The sequence below is a fragment of the Schistocerca cancellata genome, chromosome 5, assembly GCF_023864275.1.
Source record: "Schistocerca cancellata isolate TAMUIC-IGC-003103 chromosome 5, iqSchCanc2.1, whole genome shotgun sequence".
Taxonomy (NCBI): domain Eukaryota; kingdom Metazoa; phylum Arthropoda; class Insecta; order Orthoptera; family Acrididae; genus Schistocerca; species Schistocerca cancellata.
In genome coordinates this window covers 587,323,702-587,338,090 of record NC_064630.1, presented here as the reverse complement: position 1 = coordinate 587,338,090, position 14,389 = coordinate 587,323,702, and the positions used below count along the sequence as shown (strand labels likewise).

The 14,389-nt window shown below is 47.8% G+C and overlaps 1 long non-coding RNA gene and 1 other non-coding gene across 2 annotated transcripts in view; both read right to left on the bottom strand.

The window, feature by feature from the left end:
- LOC126187893 (uncharacterized) overlaps positions 1 to 14,389 on the bottom strand; it is a 538,928-nt gene that overhangs the window by 199,028 nt on the left and 325,511 nt on the right. The window lies entirely within an intron of this gene.
- Positions 14,276 to 14,349, bottom strand: Trnat-agu (transfer RNA threonine (anticodon AGU)). The gene has a single exon. It is a non-coding gene; the product is annotated as a tRNA-Thr (tRNA).

Here is a 14,389-nt window from a genome sequence, read left to right as displayed (position 1 = left end):
TAACTTCTGAGGTTATCAGTCGCCTAGAAATTAGAACTAATTAAACCTAATTAACCTAAGGACATCACACACATCCATGCCCGAGGCAGGATTCGAACCTGCGACCGTAGCGGTCGCTCGGCTCCAGACTGTAGCGCCTAGAACCGCACGGCCACTCCGGCCGGCGGACATGAATGGATGCAGCTGATCAGACAGGATGCTTACGTGCCTGTCACCTGCCAGAGTCGTATCTAGACATATCAGGGGTCCTATATTACTCTAACTGCACACGCCCCCCTCCATTACAGAGCCTCCGCTGGCATTCAGGATCCATGGATTTATGAGGTCGTCTCGATACGTTCATCCCCTCGATACAATTTGAAACGAGACTCGTCCGATCAGGCAACATGTTTCCGGTCATCAGCAGTCCAATGTCAGTGTTCACGGGCCCAAGTGAGGTGCAAATTATAGTGTAGTGCAGTCGTCAAGGGTACACGAGGGCCTTCGGATCCGAAAGCCCATGTTATTGTGTCTCACTATTTAGAGGCAAAAAACGCGTGGGTGTTTTCAGCTCGTTACTAAATGCAAATAAGCAGGAGGCCGAGTTGATAAGAGCGGAAGGAGTCCAGGTTGCAATAATATGCGGTACGGCACACTGTTAGAGAGAAGGATTATTATTCAAGAAACACATAGTACAATCAAATTACTTATCTTCAGTAGTTGGTAGGACTGCAGGTGCGGCTATGAACTGACAATCTCGTAACATGGAATATCATGAACTAATACAACATATTCTCAGGGACTAAACCTGATGGGCCCTCCTCAGAAAATCAATGCAGACATTACCGAACTGGCTGAGGGCCGATTATGAAAGTGCGTCTGCCTCGGTTTAAATCCAGCTAAGAAGTGAACGAGGCACACTCCAGTTCCGTCGAGCTGCACAGCCCGCTAGAGTGCGCTGTGCTCGGCAGAAGACGGGCTGCCAACCTTGTGTTGGCGCGGCGTTGTAGTAGTTCAAAATGGTTCAAATGGCTCTGAGCACTATGGGACTTAACACTTGAGGTCATCAGTCCCATAGAACTTAGAACTTAGGTCATCAGTCCCATAGAACTTAGAACTACTAAAACCTACCTAACCTAAGGACATCACACACATCCATGCCCGAGGCAGGATTCGAACCTGCGACCGAAGCGGTCACTTGGTTCCAGACTGTATCGCCTAGAACCGCTTAGCTAACGCGGCCGGCGTTTAGTAGTACCTGTGACAATGATACTACACATATCGATAATATTTCGTTGAATGGTTCGCACGCTGACACGTTTTGATGATCCAGCATTGAAATCTGCAGCACATTGCGGAAGGGTTGCACTTCTGTCACGTTGAACGATTTTCTTCAGTGGTCGTTGGTTCCGTTTTTGCAGGATCTTTTTCCGGCCGCAGCGATTTCGGAGATTTGTTGTTTTACCGGATTCCTGATATTCACGCTACACTCGTGAAATGGTCGTACAGGAAAATCACCACTTCATCGCTATCTCGGAGATGCTGTGTCCCACCGCTCTTGCGCCGGTTATAACACCACGTTCAAACTCACTTAAATCTTGATAACCTGCCATTGCAGCAGCAGTGCCGTCCGCGGTGGTCTCGCGGTTCCAGGCGCGCAGTCCGGAACCGCGCGACTGCTACGGTCGCAGGTTCGAATCCTGCCTCTGGCATGGATGTGTGTGATGTCCTTAGGTTAGTTCGGTTTAAGTAGTTCTAAGTTCTAGGGGACTGAGGACCACAGCTGTTAAGTCCCATAGTGCTCAGAGCCATTTGAACCTTTTTTGCAGCAGCAGTAACCGATCAGACAACTTTGCCAGACAGATGTTGTTTTGTATAGGCGTTGCTGACAGCAGCGCCGTATTCTTCTTGTTTACATATATCAGATTTTGAATACGCATGCCTATACCAGTTTCTTTGGCGCTTCTGTGTAGTTTTGATCAGTACTGTGGGACACTTCTTTTTTAAACAGACTGCATGTCTGCAGACCTAACAAGCAGTGTCATTCTGTTTAGACATCTTGTTGTGACATCCTTCCCAGCGCGTATCAGAGGCGTCCTGCCTGGTAATAGAGCATGGGTGCAGAGAAGTGGGCGGCACGGCCGCGCGGACAGCAGGCAGCTGCTCCTACACGTGCGCCCTGCGGAAGACTTTCTGGCTTCGCCTCGGGCTGCCGTATATCATGGCGGAATTTTAAAAAGCGCCCTGGCGGCTGGCAGCGATCCGCTCTGCCCGCCCGCCGTCAACAAAAAAACTCTTATTGGTATTTATAACGGCACAATCCGGGGTCCGGGCTCCGCCATATATATCGTGGCCGATGAGCGATGCCGGAGCGGCGCGGACGGCGCGGGCTATCCATCAGACGGCAGCTGACGCCTCCATCACCAGCCGCCCCCGCCGCCTCTGGAGGCGGCCAGGTGACGCACGGCGCGTCATCGTAGTCATTATCATTATCGCCGCGGTCATCGCTGGTACCGCTTGTGCAACTGCGGCCGCTCAACAGGTTACAGGCACTGCCTATCCTCGTATAGTACCCACTCACACTATCAGTAAATTCACAAGCGATACATCTTCCGGAAGACGAAAACCGAATTTCGGAAAAAGTTTTCCGCTGTCATGTTTACATGTTAACGAGTGGAACAAGTTTGCTAGATCTCTCAAATATGGCACCTAGAAATCATATATTTCGCTTTCTGATTTAATCAGCACAATGACTGGCGCTCTCTTCGGTCGAATATTAGAAGTTGACTTCATGCTCAAAAAATGGTTCAAATGGCTCTGAGCACTATGCGACTCAACTTCTGAGGTCATCAGTCGCCTAGAACTTAGAACTAATTAAACCTAACTAACCTAAGGACATCACACACATCCATGCCCGAGGCAGGATTCGAACCTGCGACCGTCGCGGTCACGCGGTTCCAGACTGAAGCGCCTTTAACCGCACGGCCACACCGGCCGGCACTTCATGCTCAGTCAAATACACTACTGGCCATTAAAATGGCTACACCACGAAGAAATGCAGATGATAAACAGGTATTCATTGGACAAATATGTTATACTAGAACTGACATGTGATTACATTTTCAAGCAATTAGGGTTCATAGATCCTGAGAAATCAGTACCCAGAACAACCACCTCTGGCCGTAATAACGCCCTTGATAGGCTTGGGCATTGAGTCAAACAGAGCTTGGATGGCGTGTACAGGTACAGCTGCCCATGCAGCTTCAACACGATACAACAGTTCATCAAGAGTAGTGACTGGCGTATTGTGACGAGCCAGTTGCTCGGCCACCATTGACAAGACGTTTTCAGTTGGTGGGAGATCTGGAGAATGTGCTGGCAAGGACAGCAGCCAAACATTTTCTGTATCCAGAAAGATCCGTACCGGACCTGCAACTTGCGGTCGTGCATTATCCTGCTGAAATGTAGGGTTTCGCAGGGATCGAATGACGGTAGAGCCACGGGTCGTAACACATCTAAAATGTAACGTCCACTGTTCAAAGTGCCGTCAATGGGAACAAGAGGTGACCGAGACATGTAACCAATGGCACCCCATAACATCACGTCGTGTGATATGCCAGTATGACGAGGCCGAATATACGCTTCCAACGTGCATTCACCGCGATGTTACCAAACACGGATGCGACCATCATGATGCTGTAAACAGAAGCTGGATTCATCTGAAAAAAATGACGTTTTGCCATTCGTGCACCCAGGTTCGTCGTTGAGTACACCGTCGCAGGCGCTCCTGTATGTGATGCAGCGTCAAGGGTAACCGCAGCCATAGTCTCCGAGCTGACAGTCCATGCTGCTGCAAACGTCGTCGAACTGTTCGTGCAGATGGTTGTTGTCTTGCAAACGTACCCATCTGTTGACTAAGGGATCGAGACGTGGCTGCACGATCCGTTACAGCCATGCGGGTAAGATGCCTGTCATCTACTGCTAGTGATACGAGGCCGTTGGGATTCAGCACGGCGTTCCGTATTACCCTCCTGAACGCACCGATCCCATACTCTGCTAACAGTCATTGGATCTCGACCAACGCGAGCAGCAATGTCGCAATACGATAAACCGCAATGGCGATAGGCTACAATCCGACTTTTATCAAAGTCGGAAACGTGATGGTACGATTTCTCCTCCTTGCACGAGGCATCACAACAACGTTTCACCAGGCAACGCCGATCAACTGCTATTGGTGTATGAGAAATTGGTTGGAAAAGTTTCCTCATGTCAGCACAATGTAGGCGTCGCCACCGGCGCCAGCCTTGTGTGAATGCTCTGAAAAGCTAATCATCTGCGTATCACAGCATCTTCTTCCTGTCGGTTAAATTTCGCGTCTGTAGCGCGTCATTTTCGTGGTGTAGCAATTTTAATGGCCAGTAGTGTACTTCTGCTTCCCATTCATTTCACAAAAAGTTTTCTTTCCATATGAGCTGTAAATTTTTGAAAATAAGACAACCCAAGAACATTGCAGAAACGATTGAGCGTTTACATGCAATCAGCTGTGGAAATGGAAATCCGTGAAGTAGAACCACATTTCCAGCATCGATATTGGAGCGTTTGGGTGACCAACCAGAATTGGTATTGGGAAATCAGTTGATGAAATCCGGCTTTGGGAGCCACATGTAAATATAGAGTATGATGACTAGAAGATGGGGTTTCAGTATTTACTGCCTTTCGCTGGAGACACTTGACATTCAAGGCGGAGGTGTTACAGTAACGTGCTGATGCTCCCCCTGGGTATCTGGAGATATGCTGCACACAGTGGGGTGTGCAGATTTTCAAGAAATATGAAACAGAACTCACATAGCAAACTTGACAATCAAGATAGTCGAAGATATTCAGTTACATCTACATACACACCCTGCAGACCAATGTGCACCACTTGACGCAGGGTATTTGAGATCAATATTAGCTATTCCCTTTTATATTTTACTACTGTATTCAGGGAGGGAAGAATTGAGTGTCTAAATGAGGCTACGTGTGCCCTGATTTCTTTTCTACAAGCACTTGATGGTTTGTGGCGGAGGGTACTTTGTGTACTAGTGACAGTTCCATCTCCCCTGTGTTCAAGCCGCGAATGGTGCCCAGGAGGAACAAATATTTATATCAGTGGAAGTATCAATTACAAAACGCCTTTACTCACAGCTTTTCGTGTTTTATTGAGTACATGATGCATTTCGGAAACTGTGGGTCCATCATCAGGTGTAGTTTGTTTAAATACATACTTTATTTTTTCTCTTGAATGAGTTGAAAGAGAAAAATGATCACTCTCTCTGTCCGTTCCCTGTTCCTCCTTTATCTGTCTCCTGTTCCTCTCTTGTTCCCTCCATCGCAACCTGTTCCCAGCCATGAAAGCAATAAAGCAGACTGATACTTTGCCCCAACACACCTGCCATGCAGGGCAGGCTACACATCAAGGGCTTGAACATGATTTATTTGCCCGTGACGTACAGGCCACCATGCAAAGGGACTCGATAAAGCAGACCAATACTACTCCAATGCAACAAGGCAGTTCTTGCTCCTGACATGTAGACTGCCCTGCGAAGCAGGCTGATTTGGAACCGATACATTCTCAACTAACAAGCAGGGCAGACTATAAACCAGGGGCTGGAAAAAACTTTTTTTTCTGTACCTCCACTCCTTTTGTAGCTAGGAGGCTATAAACTCCACAGTGCTGATACTTACGAGGCCTGCTGTTTCTGTACCAAATCCAGCTGAAACTGATCAAGGGGTTTGGGAGGAGACCCGGGACATATACACATACACTGAGCTTTATATATGTACTGTTTATTACTATTTTTATATTGTATTGCCCACATTAATAGTTTTAGAGTTTATGCCCTGCAGTGTGCAAGGCATCTACCTTATACTTGAATGAATGTTCTGTGGAAGGAGGTTTGCTTCCTAATATCTTGGATTTAGCGACTACAACGCCTCTCATTCAGGCTCATGCGTTTGCACTCTTTATTTGTATGTCTGTTTCTTGCATTTCATTTCTACACACTCTTTCAGACGATTTAATCTACGGCTGATTAAGAGTGCAGCAGTACAGCAAGTGCGGCGGCAGACGCTGTTTTGCTGCGGGACGTTCTGTCATTTGGCGAGCGCCAACAAGTGTCCCACTTCATTTATAACGTGAGTGAATGGGCGAGAAGGCGGTGCTCGAGTGCGCGAGTGAGCGAGCGAGGAGGCGGCTTTGTGAGGCGCGGGGCGGCGCTGGCTCAATCACGGCCGCCGGCGGATCAGGGAAGACCTCGCAGTGCTCGCGCCCCCTCTGTGGCAGGGGCTGCCGGCCGCAGTGAGAGGCCCAGCCCAAGCCAGGCCGGCGCGGCGGCAAAAAGGGCCGCCTCACGGCTGACGGCTGACGGCTACTGCTGAGTAATTCGCTGTCGATGCTGGCCGCAAAGGCGCTACGAGCGTCCCACGAGGCTGTGCGGGCTCACACCGAACCACTGGAGCCTTACTTCGCCAAGTCTCGTGTTCCACCATCGCGTAATTCAGTTACCGCAGCTTGGTTTCTTTTCGCAGGCGCCATGTTGGGTCAGTATCACATTGTTCTCTTCACGAAATGAACGAAATTGCCAAGTAAAGCTGTAGTTCAAAAATGGCTCTAAGCACTACGGGACTTAACATCTGAGGTCATCAGTCTCCTACACTTAGAACCTAACTAACCTAAGGATATCACACACATCCATGCCCGAGGCAGGATTCGAACCTGCGACCGTAGCAGCAGCGCGGTTCCGGACTGAAGCGCCTAGAACCGCTCAGCCACAGCGGCCGGCTAAGGCTGTAGTTTTTTGTTTATGTAGTATTCTGCCTAGTGGCAGGTCCATGTCTTCGTACGCAGAATTTCTGATTCCACTGTTTCCTGTCTTCAGCTCCTTCCTTCAGTTTGTTGTATCTCCTACCATCTTTCATGTCGTCCAGATGTATGACATCATGACATCATGTATGAGTCCCTCGTGTCTAAGTACATGTCCAATCCAGTTGGCCTTTCTCTGAAGAATTGTACGCAGAATGCTTCTCTCCTACTCTTCGCAGTACGTCGTCATTTTTATGCGATATGTCCACTTGATCTGCAACACATGATGAACAATTTGGTGGAAACGGGAAGAAAATACGGCATAGGAATCAACTGGAGAGATCAGAGACTTAATAACGAACTTGTCCCTGGGACAAATGGTAAAGGTACGACTGAACTATGGAGAAACGAACAGTGTGGAAATAGGAAGGGGAGTGAGACAAGGGTGTTGTCTGTCGCCAAGTCTCTTTAACCTGTATGGAGAAATGCTGGCGAGAGAAGCGCTGAAAGGATGCGGAAACTTCAAAGTAGGAGAACGTCTCATCAACACCATAAAGTATGCAGACGACCTGGTAGTGCTCGCCAAAAATCACAGACAGCTGCAATACATGATGAACAATTTGGTGCTACGGTCGCAGGTTCGAATCCTGCCTCGGGCATGGATGTGTGTGATGTCCTTAGGTTAGTTAGGTTTAAGTAGTTCTAAGTTCTAGGGGACTGATGACCACAGATGTTAAGTCCCATAGTGCTCAGAGCCATTTGAACCATTTTTTTGAACAATTTGGTGGAAATGGGAAGGAAATACGGCATGGAAATCAACACCGAAAAATCAAAAGTGATCCGCATATCAAAACGTGAGAAACACTTGAAGATAACTGTTGACAATCCGGAACTAGAAAATCTGAAGCAGTTCAAGTACCTGGGAAGTTTTATCACAAAGGATGCCCACTGCACCAAGGAAATCCGAGCAAGAATCGCCATGGCCAAAGCTGCTTTCAACCAGAAGATGACTCTGCTGACCAGCAAGTTGAGTTTGTTATTGAGGAAAAAACTGATAAAGTGCTACATTTGGAGCATTGCACTTTAATGAACAGAGGCATGGACCATGAGAAACGAGGAAATCTGTAGTACAGGGTGGTTATAATTAACGTGCAGCTACTCACAGACATCTAGTGTGGGCCGCAATTATCGTGTAGCAGCGAAACTTGTTAGGTATTCTAATGCGTTAATGCGAAACCGATTTACGCCAGAAAAAGATTAGTTCCAATTTGGGCCACCAGGTGCAAATATGGCGCTGCGAATGCAAGAAAGACGTGTTACGAACAGGACATGGGCAGAAAAGACCGAATAAGTGAGAAAGGCATAATATTGATTGTATTACTAACCACCGTTTACACTATTTGTTCAGTACGAGCAACAGAGACGTCAACAAGAAGATGGATCCGCAAAATGATGTAGTCAACAGTTGCTCGCACCAGTGCCAGTGGAATCTGAGCAACGTGTTCCTGTACACTGGCCTTCAGTTCAGGTAGAGACCAAACGTGTCCCTGGTAAACGCATTCTTTTAGACATCTCCATACCCGAAAGTCACATGGATTCAGATCAGATGATCTTGCAAGCCAGGCATCTGGAAAACCTCTGGAGATAAGACGCTCGTGGAATGTGGTATTCAGCAGATCTTTCACTGGGCGAGCGACAGGAAAAGTGGTTTCCATACGTGTGTTGTGTCCCGATAAGTCGCCATTTTACCTTTTTGCAAAAGATGCAAAGTGTCGACTGTACCACGGCCCAGTGACACGTTTAACCGCAGTATGTGGAGAGTATAGTTCAGACCAGAAGTCATTCCTTGATGGTTCAAAATGGTTCAAATGGCTCTGAGCACTATGCGACTTAACTTCTGAGGTCATCAGTCGCCTAGAACTTAGAACTAATTAAACCTAACTAACCTAAGGACATCACACACATCCATGCCCGAGGCAGGATTCGAACCTGCGACCGTAGCGGTCGCTCGGCTCCAAACTGTAGCGCTCAGAACCACACGGCCACTCCGGCCGGCTCATTCCTTGATGATTTGGGGTGTTTTTCACACGACGAAATGGGCCACTCATTGATGTTTCTAGGGTATTTGTATCAACATTCTCGATGACTAAGTATTTCCCTTTTTGTGCTTGTCAGCTTGCAAAGCAGGAATCACATGTTGTACAGGGAGGCTCGATAATATGCTGACGTCACTGTACGTCTGACAGGCTCTCTAGGTGTATTCTTGCAAAGAAGAGCGGACCGAAAATAAAGGCGCTTGTGAATCTACACCACACAGACACATACGGCAAGTGAAGTGACTTTTCATGCACAACACGCGGTTTAACAGTACCCAAAATTTGGCAGTTCTGTGTATTCACTGCGCCCTTTAGTGTGAAATGTACGTAGTCATTCCATAGGATATTCCCCGGCCACATGTCGGCAACTTTGATCCGCGCCAGAAAGCGAAGATCAGATTCAGAACGTTGTTGCGGATCCTAAGCTTTCAGTTGCTGCGCCATCTGGATCTTGTACGGACACCAGTGTAAAACAGACCGCTAAACGTTCCGTGTTGGTGACCATGGAATGGACAATTCTCGTGACACTGTATAGGGGTACATGCAGCACCGTTAGTTACAGAAGCAGCAACCTCGTGAATAACTTAGAAACGGGATAGGATGTCTACCTCTTTCAGGTGCTCACTCGTATTTTCGAATTTCATCCTCGTCTTCTTTGAACCGTTTAATGACATCGGAACTCTTCTGAGGCCTTTCAGTCGGTGATACTATCTTAATGCAGCACGTAAAATAGTTTCACTAACAGCGCAGTCTCTCTTCTCCAGAGCCATACTGTTCACTCCCGTTATGGCTTATCTCTCAGTGGGATGTCCAACAACTCTCTCAATCAATGGCAAGTCGAATAATGGCTTGTATAAGGGAGCCACAGGTGTATCAACGCGCTATTGACTTGTTCAGTTTGTGAAGCTCTTTCTCTTGAATAAGCCGTCCAATTTTTTCTGAAGTTGGAATGATGTATTTGTCTGTACATGTATATCACATCTACCGTCCCTTCGGACAATTCCTTCGTGTTGCGTGTTTTTATTTATTTATTTAGTTTCCGTGCGAATTTCACACTAACCCCTTGCTAAACGTCGGTGCTCATATACCCTCGTCGGAGTCGCGCTGGTTTGCATATACGCTGCAGCAACGACCTCGATCGGAATTTTTTTGATCGCCCCTTATGTTTTGGCAGTGCTGTATATCTGCTTTCATCTGTTATTTTATACTACTGGCCATTAAAATTGCTACAGCATGAAGATGACGTGCTACAGACGCAAACTTTAACAGACAGGAAGAAGATGCTGAGATATGCAAATGATTAGCTTTTCAGAGCATTCACACAAGGTTGGCGCCGGTGGCGACACCTACAACGTGCTGACATGAGGAAAGTTTCCAACCTATTTCTCATTCACAAACAGCAGTTGACCGGCGTTGCCTGGTGAAACGTTGTTGTGATGCCTCGTGTAAGAAGGAGAAATACGCACCATCATGTTTCCGACTTTGATAAAGTTCGGATTGTAGACTATCGCGATTGCGGTTTATCGTATCGCGACATTGCTGCTCGCGTTGGTCGAGATCCAATGACTGTTAGCAGAGTATGGAATCGGTGGGTTCAGGAGGGTAATACGGAACGCCGTGCTGGATCCCATCGCCCTCGTATCACTAGCAGTCGAGATAACAGGCATCTTATCCGCATAGCTGTAACGGATCGTGCAGCCGCGTCTCGATCCCTGAGTCAACAGATGGGGATGTTTGCAAGACAACAACCATCTGCACGAACAGTTCGACGACGTTTGCAGCAGCATGGACTATCAGCTCGGAGACCATGGCTGCCGTTACTCTTGACGCTGTGTCACAGACAGGAACGCCTGCGATGGTGTGCTGAACGACGAACCTGGGTGCACAAATGGCAAAACGTCATTTTTTCGGATGAATCCAGGTTCTGTTTACAGCATCATGATGGTCGCATCCGTGTTTGGTGACATCGCGGTGAACGCACATTGGAAGCGTGTATTCGCCATCGCCATACTGGCGTATCACCTGGCGTGATGGTATGGGGTGCCATTGATTACACGTCTCGGTCACCTCTTGTTCGCATTGACGGCACTTTGAACAGTGGACGTTAAATTTCAGATGTGTTACGACCCGTGGCTCTACCTTCATTCGATCCCTGCGAAACCCTACATTTCAGCAGGATGATTCACGACCGCATGTTGCAGGTCCTGTACGGGCCTTTCTGGATACAGAAAATGTTCGACTGCTGCCCTGGCCAGCACATTCTCCAGATCTCTCACCAATTGAAAACGTCTGGTCAATGGTGGCCGAGCAACTGGCTCGTCACAATTATTACTCTTGATGAACTGTGGTATCATGGTTAAGCTGCATGGGCAGCTGTACCCATACACGCCATCCAAACTCTGATTCAATGCCGAGGTGTATCAAAGCCGTTATTACGGCCAGAGGTGGTTGTCCTGGGTACTGATTTCTCAGGATCTATGCACCCAAATAGCGTGAAATGTAATGACATGTCAGTGCTAGTATAATATATTTGTCCAATGAATACCCGTTTATCACCTGCATTTCTTCTTGGTGTAGCAATTTTAATGGCCTGTAGTGTATATTTTGTTTGCACTAAAGCCGTTGAGTCCAACTTATTATAACGACTATAGCTTAGCTGTCATCGCCGACATATGTTGAGGAACCGACTAAACGAAGCGGAATTTGTGCGAGGAAGCTGCCTAAAGTCAGAGGTGAAGGTAAGTCTGTGCGTCGATGCTGGGTCTCCGGTGGGTGGCTGTCCGGTGCAGAGCCGTACAGAGGGAGGCTCGCTCGCCAGCCGAGGTGGTGCTCGTTGTTCGGCTCATCAGCCTTTGTCCGGCTGAGAGCTGAGCCGCCGGACGCGCCTTGTGCAGGAACGCCACGCCGTATCGACCGACGCACCAAGACTGCAGCAGTCGGACAGGGGGCAACGGCCTCTCCTTACTGTCGCCACACCGCGCGGAAGGCCCAGGTCGTCTCGTTACTGGTAGTGCGGGCAGCGCTGACGGCGGTTGTGGCAGGTACCAAGGGCTCCCACAGACACGAGAGGCTCACTCAATAACCCGTTACGTAAGCGATTGTAAGAGCCCTTTTTCGAAGTATATTATCCACTGCATCGAAAACATTTCTCACAGAACAGTAACTATCTCAGGTAAAATCCATTCATCACGCGTTTCGGTAAACTGTATTGTCAGATAAAAAAAAAAAATCTTTCAGAAATACACAGCATACCGTCAAAAACAAATGGCTCTAAGCACTAACATCTGAGGCCATCAGTCCCCTACGCTTAACACTACTAACCTAAGGACATCACACACATCCACGCCCGAGGCAGGATTCGAACCTGCGACCGTACCAGTCGCGCGGTTCCGGACTGAAGCGCCTAGAACTGCTCGGCCACAGCGGCCGGCGTGTAGCTTCAGATCTGTATTTCGTTGTACTATGCAGGGTGTTGCGGATTGGCAAGACAGCCAATCCACTATGACAGGAAGCCGAAAGGCACGCGTTTAAGCTCACGCAGGCTGGCGTGAGGTCTGGAACAGGATACGGAATTTATAGTAGCAAAGAACGTACGTATCTGCTGGAATACTTAACTTTAATCCATAATTGGTGAACATCGCTCTTGACAGTACATGTTTTACAGCATCAAAAGTAACTGGTAATGGCGCCTTGCTAGGTCGTAGCAAATGACGTAGCTGAAGGCTATGCTAACTATTGTCTCGGCAAATGAGAGCGTAATTTGTCAGTTAACCATCGCTAGCAAAGTCGGCTGTACAACTGGGGCGAATGCTAGGAAGTCTCTCTAGACCTGCCGTGTGGCGGCGCTCGGTCTGCAATCACTGATAGTGGTGACACGCGGGTCCGACGTATACTAACGGACCGCGGCCGATTTAAAGGCTACCACATAGCAAGTGTGGTGTCCGGCGGTGACACCACACAGGGGATACTGTTGCGCTGGCCGCGATAGCCTAGCGGTTCTAGGCGCTGCAGTCCGGAACCGCGCCTCTGCTACGGTCGCAGGTTCGAATCCCGCCTCGGGCATGGATGTGTGTGATGTCCTTAGGTTAATTAGGTTTAAGTAGTTCTAAGTTCTAGGGGACTGATGGCCTCAGATGTTAAGTATTATAGTGCTCAGCGCCATTTGAACCATTTCGGATACTGTTGTACCTTGAGGATAGTGTAACTAGGAACACAGTTGTTCCTTGATAGATATTTCAGTCTAGTGGCCGATTTTAGAATCGCATGAAGAACTGCGCAGTAGAGACTGTCATAAGCAGTTTCTACCATTTTTTACAGTTGTGGTTATTGTGAGACGTGGGGTTGCCTTTTGTGCACCATTTATAAATATTTCGCGTTCTACTCATTTAAGTGCTGTATATTACATCAAACCTATTTGGGAGATACTGTTAATTAATGAGTTGCAGATTTTTTTGTTTCAACACGTAAACCTGTAAATTATTAAGCCACACTTTGTTGGTAGTGCACTATCTTCTATCTTGAAATAGGTGAGGGTCTTCTACCACGGAACATATGATATTTGTATATGAACTGTTGTTTTTTAACGTCTCAAAAATGTTACCAGTAAATTGTAGATGGTGGGGAGAGAAGGGAAAGGAAAGGAACTGATGAAATTAGAATTATATATTAATACCTTCAGCTTCTGACGGGCGTTGATATATATATATAAAGGGCACAGGTGAAAATGTGTGCTCCGACCGGAACTCGAACCCGGGATCTCCTGTTTACATGGCAGACGCTCTATCCATCTGAGCCACTGAGGGCACAGAGGGTAGTGCGACTGCAGGGACTATCTCGCGCAGGCCTCCCGTGAGACTCTCATTCACATCTTATATGTCCACACACTACATTCGTAGTGTTCCTACCAAACACACTCATTACTCGTGGAAGACATTCTTACCAAGTCCTGTAGTAGTTCTGGTAATCTGGTAATGTGTGTGCGTCCTCACAGAAGAAGAAGGTCATGGCCGGTATTGCGAAAATGGCTCTGAGCACTATGGGACTTAACATCTGAGGTCACCAGTCCCCTAGCACTTAGAACTACTTAAACCTAACTAACCTAAGGACATCACACACATCCATGCCCGAGGCAGGACTCGATCCTGCTACCATAGAGGTCGCGCGGTTCCAGATTGAAGCACCCAGAACAGCTCGGCCACAGCGCGGTATTGGGACAACTACATACTTATATGGGTATGGTGTCTGTTTTTTCGGACATATCCGAAAGACAGACACCATGCCCATATAAGTATATAAGGAACTGATGATGTCAGCTGTATCGACCTTTATGCGAAATACGTGGCGACGAGTGGAAATGTGTGCTAGACCGAGACTCGAACCCGGGATCTCCTGCTTACTAAGCAGTTGCGCTAAGCACTGCGCCATCCAGACAAGAGTTGATCGCAAATGCGCGGAGTCTCTTGGCATGCTC